We start from the raw sequence: 12,273 nt of genomic DNA, 5'->3' as shown, positions 1-12,273 counted from the left end.
CCAATCCCCAACCTCTAAAAGGCCACGGCTTGATAATAGGATGTAACATAGCAGCGGGAGCTAACTGAATATCACCAAACTTTTGACAAGCTTCACATCCTTTATAGTATCGGAAGCAATCATTAACCATTGTCGGCCAATAAAACCCAGCACGTCGTAGTAACCATTTCATCTTGGGAGCCGACTGATGAGTGCCACAAATACCTTCATGGACCTCTCCCATAGCAACTCTCGCTTGGTCCTCGTCCAAGCATTTTAAAAGAACATCATCAACCGATCGGCGATAGAGACCATCATCTCTCATTGTGTATTTGAAAGCCATACGCCGAATGGTCCTGTCCACCCTTTTACTAGGATCACACAAATAATCAATAATGGGCTTCCTCCAGTCTTGATTTTCTCCTGTATTAAATATTTCATTAGTGGCCGAAACGGTGGGCTTCTGTTCGGCCTCCCCTATGTTGGCAAGACTATACATCAGCCTTTGAGAAATATGAAACATCCACGATCAACATGATAGCCGGATGCTTGTTGTGCCAACTCATTTGCTCTCCAATTGTCATGTCTAGATATATGAGCAATGCTAAAATAATCCAAAGTAGAAATTATATCTAGACATTTATCAAGATAAACATTAAGTGATTCGTCCAAACATTGAAAGATTTTGGATATTTGTTGCACTACTAATAACGAATCACCAAAAGCCTCAATATGTGTAGCACCTATGGCAAGCAACATCTCTAAGCCGAATAACAATGCTTCATATTCGGCTTGATTATTTGTGCAAAAGTATTCTAAGCGGCATGAAGCTTCAAAAACAGCACCATCGGGAGATATATAAACAATACCAACACCTTGGCCATTACTACAAACTGAACCATCAAAATATAATCTCCATGGTACTAATGAGACAAGGTTTATATCAATATCATGTTTGTCATCAATCCGATGCTCAACAATAAAATTAGCAACAATTTGGCCTTTCATGGATTTCAGAGATTCATAAGCCAAATCATATTCAATTAAAGCATAAGCCCACTTGCCAATTCTACCACTAAGAATTGGCCTATGCAACATGTATTTGATGACATCGGTTTGACAAGCTATAATGCAAGTACTAAGCACTAGATAATGTCTCAATTTTGTGCAAGCATAATTTCTCAATAAATGTATACCTTGTCTCGGCGTCCAATAAGCGTCGGCTCAAATAAGTAATAGCATGCTCCTTTCCTTCGGTCTCTTGAGTCAAAACGGCACCAATAACACCTTCCTCCGCTGCAATGTAAAGTCTAAACGGCTCCCTGTGCCTGGGCGCTTTCATAACCGGAGGAGTGCACAAATATTTCTTAATCATATCAAATGCCTCTTGCTGTTTTGCCCCCCAAGTAAAATCAACATCATTCTTTATCCGAAGGATAGGAGTAAATGCATCAACCTTCCCTGATAGATTGGCTATGAACCTCCTCAAATAATTGACCTTGCCAAGGAACTTTTGCATATCTCTCTTGCATGTTGGAGCCTCTACTTTCTGTATAGCTTCTATCTTTTTGGGATCAATTTCCACGCCATCTTCATGAATAATGAAACCCAGAAACTTCCCAGCCGATACACCAACGGCACACTTCAAAGGATTCATTTTCAGCCCATATTTCTTCATTCTTTCAAAAGCTAAGCGCAAATCGGCTAGATGAGATTCAAAAGCATCCGATTTGACAACAATATCATCAATATAAACCTCAAGTATAACACCAAGTAAATCACGAAAAATTAAATTCATAGCCCTTTGATACGTGGCACCGGCATTTTTTAATCCAAAGGTCATCACTGTCCACTCAAATAAACCAAGAAAACCGGGACATCGAAAAGCCGTTTTGGATATGTCCTCTTCGGCCATAAAAATCTGATTATACCCCGCATTACCATCAAAAAAGCTAATGACCTTATGTCCAGAAGCATCATTAATAAGCATATCGGCTATTGGCATAGGATATTCATCTTTAGGTGTAGCTCTATTCAAATCTCTGAAATCAATGCACACCCTCAACTTGCCGGAGCCCTTCTTCTCTACTGGTACAATGTTAGAAATTCACTCGGCATACCTGCAAGGTCTAATAAAATTAGCTTTAAGCAAACGACTGATCTCTTCCTTAATCCGGTCATACGTTTTTGGATTATACTTTCTGGCCGATTGCTTGTATGGCCTAAAACCGGCCTTTATAGGTAACCGATGCTCCACTAGCTCTCGGCTTAAACCTGGCATCTCATGATATTCCCATGCAAAGCAACAAACATATTCTTTTAATAGCTCGATCAACTTAGCCTTATGATCGGCTCTTAAATTTTTGTTTACAAATGTCGGCCTAGGAATTGAACCATCTCCTATATCTATCTCTTCTAATGGATCGGCCGATGTAAAACCTTGTCTTAGTTTATTCATATCATCTAACTCTTCTATGGACTCATACATATCGTTCTCATCAGACCGAAATTCTACAAGACGTTTCTATAACCACTCTGAGTTAGGATCCATTTAAATATATCATACCTTGGAGCCGATTACCGCCAACCGGCTTTAAAGAAACGGGCACAAAACCACTTTTCGTGGCGCTAAGAAAATCATATTCTGATAAGTCGCGCCCCGTCAAGCAAGTAGCATTGGGATGTTGCCAATCCACCGATGCATCGGCCAAAGCAACACAAGCCGAATTATCCGCATGAATGACTTCTACTTCATCATCAACCCATTGAATTAAAAACTGGTGCATGAACCCAATCGCGCCCTAATATCACATTGTAGTTACCTTGCACCTCGGCGACAAAGAATGCGGTAGCCAAAGTTTTGCTTCCCACCGTAAGCTCCACATACATTACACCTTTGGCTTCAGTTTTCTCTTTGCCTTCAAATCCATTAAGCACCATGTTGGTCTTTATTAACTCTTCATCACGCAGCCCCAACTTTTTGAAGACCGAATATGGCATAAGATTCACCACAGCACCACCATCGACAAGCATTCTAGCAACCGGCGATCCATTAATATGACCTTTAAGGAACAATGGCTTCAAGTGCGTCACCGGTTCTTTTGGCTTCTCGAATATAGCATTTTTAGGACCAAAATCTAGCTGAGCTACTTCCCTTTCTTCATCTGTAGCACGAAATTCAACGGGTAAGTAATACACCATATTAATATACATACCTTCATGAACCGGTGTAGACTCATAATCAAGCATTTCATCTTCTTCCGCAAGCATGTCCACTAACTCCGAAATATCTTCAAGGGAAGAGGAAGTAGTAGGCAAAGTGGATGATGTAATACTAGCCGCATCGTCCTCCGTTGGTGGTGTAGGTGTTACTATGATCAATGCAGAAGCTGCTACGTTTTCCTTTTGCTTTGGCCTCCACACTTGTTTTGGGGGTACCACGGGACGGCTTTCATTGCAATATTTATCCCTTAGCTTTTCTGCTTCTTGTTCCTCCTTCTCATGACTCCTCATGCGCTGCAATCTCCTTTTTTGCGCCTTGTGTAGGAGATATGCCCTAGAGGCAATAATAAATGATATTATTTATCTCCGAGTTCATAATTATGTTTATGTTCCATGCTATAACTGCAATGATTCTCGAGTCTGCAATATCCACGAGGCTCGGAGGAAGACTCAAATGCACGTGTGGAATAATAAACGGTAAAAAGTATTCCTAGTCTGGCCTCTAAGACTAGCTCAAGTGTTGCATGATGATTCTGTTTTCCTGGTCATGGGCATGTCTATGCCAGCAACTTTGAGGGCACAATGTTAAGAGAACATTTGTGTTGAATCGACCCGGATTGATGTTATGCTATGAGATTCATTCGTCACAAGTTTATTGGTACATAACACAGAGATGGTTAACGTTTGCATGATTCCTTAGACCATGAGAGTATCGAGTTTCTTCATGCTTGCTTCATGAACTTTGGGGTTTGTTAAACGTCATCCGTAAATGGGTGGCTATTACGGCGGCTTACGGGTTCATGGAAAAGTGTGTCAAGTAACTTGATAGCTCAAGATTGGGATTTGCTCCTCCGGCGATGGAGAGATATCTCTGGGCCCTCTCGGTGTTACGGTATCCATCATCGTCTGGCCAGACACTTTGTGATTTGATCACGGGGATGCCGGAACACGATAACGAGAAAAGAGAACAATACCGGTAACGAGGTAACTAGCATAGTGGACAAGTTGTTGATCCACAGGAATGCCAACATGTCTCACCTCGGGTATTTGTAACATATCGCGAAGCAACAGGAATAGCACACGGCAACTGGAGGTTCACTCGAATATTTATTCGTGTGGGTATAGGGGTCAATATGGGTGTCCACGGCTCCGATGTTGATCATTGATCGGAAGGGGTTCCGGGTCATGTCTATACTTCACCGAACCTATAGGGTCACACGCTTAAGGGTCATCTATCTGCTGAATACTAGACAGGGAGTCTGAGAGAAAATCACCGAAAAAGTTTCGGACACCGAAAAGTTTCGGACAGCGGAATCGTACCGCAGAGAGAGGTCATCGGATAAGTTTCGATGATACCGAAAAGTTGTTTCGGGATACACCATTAAGTCAAATTGGTTTCGGCACATGCCTGATAATTCTTGGAGGATGCCAGAATCATTCTGGAAGCTTTTTGGAATTTTCTGAGATAAAAACCAGAAATGTTCCGGAGCTGCCGGAGCCACTTCAGATGCGTTTCGCAGCTGTCTGAGGAGCAGATGAGGGTACACATCCTCGCGGTTGGGAGGTTGTAAATCCTAGCTGCGGGGATCTGCACCGCCGATCGTCATCGACTCTACTTCCCGCTGCGCTACGAGTCGGTAACGAAAAAAGATCAAACCATGTATGCAGTCTCCATAGTGGTCCTGGGCTGGTGCGTAGGTCGGAAATTTTTTGTTTTCTGCTGCGTTCCCCTACAGTGGCATCAAGAGCCGTGCTATGCGTAGATGTAGGTTTCGATCTAGAATACATGGAGATGTATGGGTATTGTATAATATAATTAGGTAGTAGATGAGATCTATTGCTGAAAATTATTTATGCGGGTGACAGATGAAATCTGTTACCCGAGGTTCTTGTTGCTTCCCTAGAATTTGCGTTTGCTCAATCTCGAGACAGCATGGTGGAATTTGACAAAGTTCTGGCAATCCGTGATCCTGATTGATCATGGAAGTGCTATCAGTTCTTTGGGTTCTGCCGTAGTCAAAAGAAAGATGAAATTCGCAGATGAAAGGACATTGCAGATATGATCTGCACGGGGGTCATGCGTATGACGAAGTTTAGTATGGGGCTCGAGATTTAATTATCCCGTGTTTCATACACCCCGAGATGTTAATCTAGCAACCTGAATAATCATACTTGATGATAAAACGTTGGTAGCTGCGGTTTAAGTCAAAACCTTAGAAGCCACGTAAAATAAAATTTTGCATAAACCTATTAGAGGTGTCTAACTTGGTTTTGCAGGATGTGCATGTGATGTGGTATAGCAGTGCTCATACTAATTCGATTATGTATGAGATGACTATATGATGTAATTTGATTAACATGACCTACGTGTCATGATTCGGCATGATGGCTGGAGCCATATGATTGCATTTTAATGACCTGTGTGTCAACCTTGTTGTAATGCATTATTTTATTAGCTATAGAGATAGCAATATTATCTGGTGCATCGACAAGGTGGTGGCAATCTTCGTGAAGGTGACCACCGACGCGAATGCCGAAGACGAAGAAATGAAATACTTCTCCGTCAGAAAGGGCTATACCATATCATGCTATTATGAATTGCCTGAGATGTTTATCCCTTATGATGCACCCTTCTTGATTGCGCGGTAGTCGCTTTTATTAGGGTGATCTCTCACTTAAAATATCAAGTAGTTAGTGTTCTCCCAAGTGTAGCACCGTCACGGCACCTATCTTTTCGGGGTGCGCCATGGATGCATGGGTACGAACGATTAGAGAAGTGTGAGGCGGGTGAGATCAGACCTCGCAGCAAGATCACTTGGTTGTCTTGACGTTCATGGCAGGATCGTCCTGAGCTCGGAACACACGCATCGAAAGATGAGCAAGAGTCACATAGAGATGTGATCGGCAAGTTGGCCTACCGATTAAAATTCCCGTTATGAGATGATGATTCTATGGCGATGAATTGAAGTCTGGATCTTGTATCACTCAAAATTAATTGTGAGAGATATTGATTTGAGTGGGAGCGCACTGTTGAATTAACATGTTTAATTCTCAGTGCAATTAATTATGAACAGTGTCTAAGTGTTTCTTGCAAAATAGTTGTAGAATAATGGCTCGCGTTTCCACCTTCCCTATTAAAATTGAATAACTGTTAAATATCTGGTTAAAACTTTACGATTGGTAACGTAATATGAGGATTGTCCTCAAAAGTGCCGAGAAGGACTTTGTCCTATCGCATGCTTTCCGTATCCTCCCGCTAAAGCTATGGATCATGTGACTCTCGTCCTTCAATCCAAAAGCTATAATTCCGTTTCAGTCAAGTGCAATATGTTTGCTTCCATGAAACCCAAACTTCGAAAGTTGGGATAGTTATATGATATTCATGGAACTGAAAATTATTTTCAGATACAAACAAAGCAATGTTTGTTTGCAAGTATTAGTAAAAGTGTTTACTATGCATTTGACTGTTGGGAAAGGGATCCAGAAGAACGCCTATCATATAATGAAAGGTGAATAAAACAACAACTTAAAGAGAAAGGAAGTGTCCAAAGGGTGTTAGTATGACTTACACGCCTAGGTAGTCCGGGGCTAACGCCACTCTTAAGTTGGGTGCTTCTTTTGCGAGTAGGAGAAATACTAAAAGTTAAACTGTTAGAAGTAAAAAGGCAGAAAGAAAGATGACTGGAATATCCAGCTCATGTATGAATGTCATACAAGTTTTTGTTGTATAGTAGGCTGGTCAAAGATATAGTTCTTGGGAATTCTGGTTAAACATGTTAATCACTAATTCTTGGGTATTGTGAGTTAATCACAAAGATACCCGCTCGATTGCATTCAATTGCGAATCACTGTAAGAGCTACTGTGGCCTAAAAAGACTAGCCAGAAATGAGGTTAAGGTATACACAGGGAACATAGTAAATGTTACTATACCTTCCATCGGTGTATTGCCATCTGTATTTATTTTCATAATTCATTTAGAGTTTTACAAACTCTATCCCATTGCATAAGATATCTTGCAAGAAGGTTGTTCATAAGAGAACTTTTTATGTTCGATGTTATGAATAACACAAGGGCCATACTTTCATTATGAATGAGATGTATGTTATGAATATTGATAATAATACAATACCTCTGGGTTTACTTTCATAATTCATTTTAGAGTTTCATACACTCTTGCCCATTGCACAATGTTTGTTGCAAAAGAGTTGTTCATAAAAACAACAATTGTTGTTAAGTATTATGAATAACATAAGGGCCATACTTCCATCATCGATGGGACGTATGTTATGAATATTGAGGGTAATATGATACATCCATAACACTGACGCTAAATGTCGCAAGACTAAAAGAATACCACACAAGTGTGGCACTACATTTGGTCACATTTGAGAAACCCGCATGGAAAATTCCATTATGATGGATTTTGAAGTCTTTTTGATTTTGAATCATCTGACACTTGCAACTTTCCTCCGAAAAGTGAAGTGACTAAAATACCGTTCACAGGCCATAAGGAACGAACAACAAACTTATTAGTGATCATACATTTGATGTGTGTAGTTCGATAAGTGTTGTTAGTGGTGGATTTATTTATCTGCAGAAATGACTCAAGTAGATATGTGGATATTTACTTGATGAGACGTAAGTCTGGATCTTTTGAAATCATTCAAAAGGTTCTCAAAAATAAAGTAGAAGTTATTGTAACAAGAAAATTATGCTTCTGCAATTTGATTGCACAAAGGAATATTTGAGTTACATGTTTAGCGAATGTCTGATGAGTTGTGAAAGGGGTTTCATAACTTGCACCTCCCGGAACACCACTGCAAGTGGAAAGTCCGTGGAGACGTAATCAAACCATTTATGACATGGTAAGGTCAAAGATGACATAAATAAATTTGCCATTATCCCTTTTAAAGTGATGCTTTAGAGACTGCGGCTTTTACACTGAAAAGAGCTACATCGGGTCTGTTGAAATGAAGCCATGGTATGGTACGCCCAACCATGTTGTATCTTTTCTTAACATTTGGAATATGGGGCTTGTGTAAAAGGTTACAAACCTATTCCAAATCAGACAAGTGCTACTTTGTAGGTTATCCCAAGTCATTGGGTATTCCTCCCTCACTATACCGAGGCAAATAGGTTTGCCACAAAGAACGGTATGCTTTAAAAGAGAATGGTTCTTTCTAAAAGGTGAGTGGGAGAATAGCGCAACTCGACGAGATAAACAGTATCTTCATCAGATCAAAGGAAAGAGACCTTGGAAGTAATTCCAGAGTTTCCTACTGCGACTGATACGGAAGTCTCTACAATAAAATGTATGAACTTCGGTCGAACTTGCAGCTGAACCACGTAGGCAAGGCTCGTGCAAACCTCTCAGGTGCGCAAACGTGATATTGTTGTTAGACAACATTATACCTACGATACACAAGGAAGCGTTGATGGGCCCTGACTCCGGAATTGGCTAAATGCCAATACAACCCGAGTTAGTTTCCATATAAGTGATTCAAGATTAAAACCTTGATACACCTTTCGGAAGACTTAGAGTCTAACGAATATTTATGGAACTTAAAACTGATACGGATAAAATGTTTTATCCATAAAGCTCGACTTGTTGAAATAACAAGTTCAAGAGTTGACTACGATGAGGTTGTTTTCATCGTAGCGATGCTTAAAGTCGGTTCGGGTTGAACTAGCAATTATTACATATTTCAATCATGAGATATGAAACATGGATGATAAAAGCATTTCCATCTGATGGAAATGAAAGCTAGGACTTGTATATGATACAGTCCAAAGTAATTTGTCGATCCAGAGGATGCTAGTAGGTATGCAAACTTCAGAGTTCCAGCAATGGACAGAAGAGAGCAAAATGGAGTTGGAATCTTCGTGTTTTGATGAAATGGTCAAAGGGGTTTTGACTTCATCAATGGGTAACGAAGATGCTTGTAATTCAAGAAAGTAAGTGGGAGCGTAATAATATTTCTAAAAACCTTATGTGCTTGGCACATTGGTAATTGGAAATAAATTTCTTGACACGAATTAGGACTTCATTTGAAAATAGTTTTTCGATGAAGTGCTTAGGCTAAATAGCCTCAATATTAGGCATGATGATCTATGGAGATAGATTTACCTAATGGGGCTAAGCAATGAATACATATTGACAAGATGCTAAAACCTTTTAGCATTTAAAACGCCAAGGAGTGATTCTTGCCAAAGTCACATGGAAGGAGTTTTTGCAAGACTCGGTGTCCCAAAACACTGATGAGTAAAATACATGATGCAGATTCCACACACTTTTGTGTTTGGATTAATCATGTATTCCATGGTATGTAAAACAACCAGATATGTCCAATACTCCCAAGGTGTTGCGAGTATGGATACTAAAGTGATCAAAGTACTGATCGTGGGACAACAGTGAAAGATGTCATTGAGTACTAGAGTAAGTACTGATGATATGTTTTCTTGCAAGCGGAGATCATGAAGAGTTCGTTGTAAAATGTTACATCGATAGTCTTCATCTTTTCACCATGCGATTTTCGATTTAAGTTAAGGGTTTTGTGTAACACACAATGTGGTGGCACAGTTAGTTGGAATTTGTTCAAACTAGTTACTGTGGCGAATTCTATAACAAGGGCTAAGTATGTTGACGCTTTAGAAGCGACAAAGAAGATGTTGAATCATATAGTTCATTCATGAACTTAGTATAGTTCCCAGATGGCTTTTGACAATGGGACACTACTGCAGGTAGTTGCTCCATAACTCAGTCTGAGGAATCCAGGTTCGACCTGTGATTCACATACATACAAAGCCAAGTCCACACAAAATATGAATTTTGTGAAAACGTGAAAACGCGAGGACATACAAAGATACACACGGAACTGAAGTCGTCAGATCCGTTGGACATCAGGCTATACCACAAGCGAAGCATATTTACACCGGTGTTCCACAGGTGTGAAGTGCATTAGCATAAGCTAGATTATTGACTCTAGTGCAAGTGGGAGTCTGTAGGAGATATGCCCTAGAGGCAATAATAAATGATATTATTTATCTCCGAGTTCATAATTATGTTTATGTTCCATGCTATAACTGCAATGATTCTCGAGTCTGCAATATCCACGAGGCTCGGAGGAAGACTCAAATGCACGTGTGGAATAATAAACGGTAAAAAGTATTCCTAGTCTGGCCTCTAAGACTAGCTCAAGTGTTGCATGATGATTCTGTTTTCCTGGTCATGGGCATGTCTATGCCAGCAACTTTGAGGGCACAATGTTAAGAGAACATTTGTGTTGAATCGACCCGGATTGATGTTATGCTATGAGATTCATTCGTCACAAGTTTATTGGTACATAACACAGAGATGGTTAACGTTTGCATGATTCCTTAGACCATGAGAGTATCGAGTTTCTTCATGCTTGCTTCATGAACTTTGGGGTTTGTTAAACGTCATCCGTAAATGGGTGGCTATTACGGCGGCTTACGGGTTCATGGAAAAGTGTGTCAAGTAACTTGATAGCTCAAGATTGGGATTTGCTCCTCCGACGATGGAGAGATATCTCTGGGCCCTCTCGGTGTTACGGTATCCATCATCGTCTGGCCAGACACTTTGTGATTTGATCACGGGGATGCCGGAACACGATAACGAGAAAAGAGAACAATACCGGTAACGAGGTAACTAGCATAGTGGACAAGTTGTTGATCCACAGGAATGCCAACATGTCTCACCTCGGGTATTTGTAACATATCGCGAAGCAACAGGAATAGCACACGGCAACTGGAGGTTCACTCGAATATTTATTCGTGTGGGTATAGGGGTCAATATGGGTGTCCACGGCTCCGATGTTGATCATTGATCGGAAGGGGTTCCGGGTCATGTCTATACTTCACCGAACCTATAGGGTCACACGCTTAAGGGTCATCTATCTGCTGAATACTAGACAGGGAGTCTGAGAGAAAATCACCGAAAAAGTTTCGGACACCGAAAAGTTTCGGACAGCGGAATCGTACCGCAGAGAGAGGTCATCGGATAAGTTTCGATGATACCGAAAAGTTTTTTCGGGATACACCATTAAGTCAAATTGGTTTCGGCACATGCCTGATAATTCTTGGAGGATGCCAGAATCATTCTGGAAGCTTTTTGGAATTTTCTGAGATAAAAACCGGAAATGTTCCGGAGCCGCCGGAGCCACTTCAGATGCGTTTCGCAGATGAAAATCACTAAAACCGGAATTATTTCGGAACGCGTTGAAAATCATTTTAGTGGGTACTGGAAATGTTCTTAGCCCACATAAATATTTTCAGTTCGATCAGACGCTGAAAAATGTCGTCGTGAATAGTGAAAATCAGCTTTATGGTTGCTTTATGGAAAGCCACCTTTTGGGGCTTTGCTCCAAAAGATCTTGGGGATGACATGGATGGATAGGAGCCATTTTTTGGGCCCCTCATGGGGGTGTGGCCGGCCACATGAGGTATCCCCCCTTGGGGACCCTCTTGTTCCTTGGTTTCACTCCTAGGTCCTTGTGGAAGGACTTCATTCATGTGCATTTTGGGTTTTTTGTGAAACTACCCTACCCCCTTGGGATTTCCTATAAATAGAGGTGGAGGGGCAGCCCTCCACATCCATCCCTTACTCTCATACACATGCCATGCATTATCTGGCTTCTTCTCTCCCTCCCACGAAAAGAGTTTCGTAGAGCCGTAAGGCTGTCTGGGTTCCGGCAGGAACTAGTTCTGGACGGCGAAGCCCTGCTGGATAGATGACACCGTATGTGCGCAACTCTGTAGAGAGATCGTAGTTTCGGTCTTAGTTCGTGAGTGCCTCCCGAAGGGCTGTCCGTGTGACCGTCCGAGTTTCGAAGGTCCTCCCGAAGGGCTGTCCGAGTGACCGTTCGAGTTTCGAAGGTCCTCCCGAAGGGCTGTCCGCGACACCGTCCGGGGGGGCTGTTCGACCGCCTCCCGGAGGGCTGTCTGAGGAGCAGATGAGGGTACACATCCTCGCGGTTGGGAGGTTGTAAATCCTAGCTGCGGGGATCTGCACCGCCGATCGTCATCGACTCTACTTCCCGCTGCGCTACGAG

At 41.5% G+C, this 12,273-nt stretch overlaps 1 protein-coding gene across 4 annotated transcripts in view; it reads left to right on the top strand.

The window, feature by feature from the left end:
* The window catches only part of LOC109763428 (F-box protein At5g03970), a 64,768-nt gene that overhangs the window by 39,951 nt on the left and 12,544 nt on the right, over window positions 1-12,273 (top strand). The gene's annotated exons all lie outside the window — the stretch shown is intronic.

Source organism: Aegilops tauschii, chromosome 6, assembly GCF_002575655.3.
Source record: "Aegilops tauschii subsp. strangulata cultivar AL8/78 chromosome 6, Aet v6.0, whole genome shotgun sequence".
Classification (NCBI taxonomy): domain Eukaryota; kingdom Viridiplantae; phylum Streptophyta; class Magnoliopsida; order Poales; family Poaceae; genus Aegilops; species Aegilops tauschii.
This window is presented reverse-complemented; position numbering and strand designations above follow the sequence as displayed.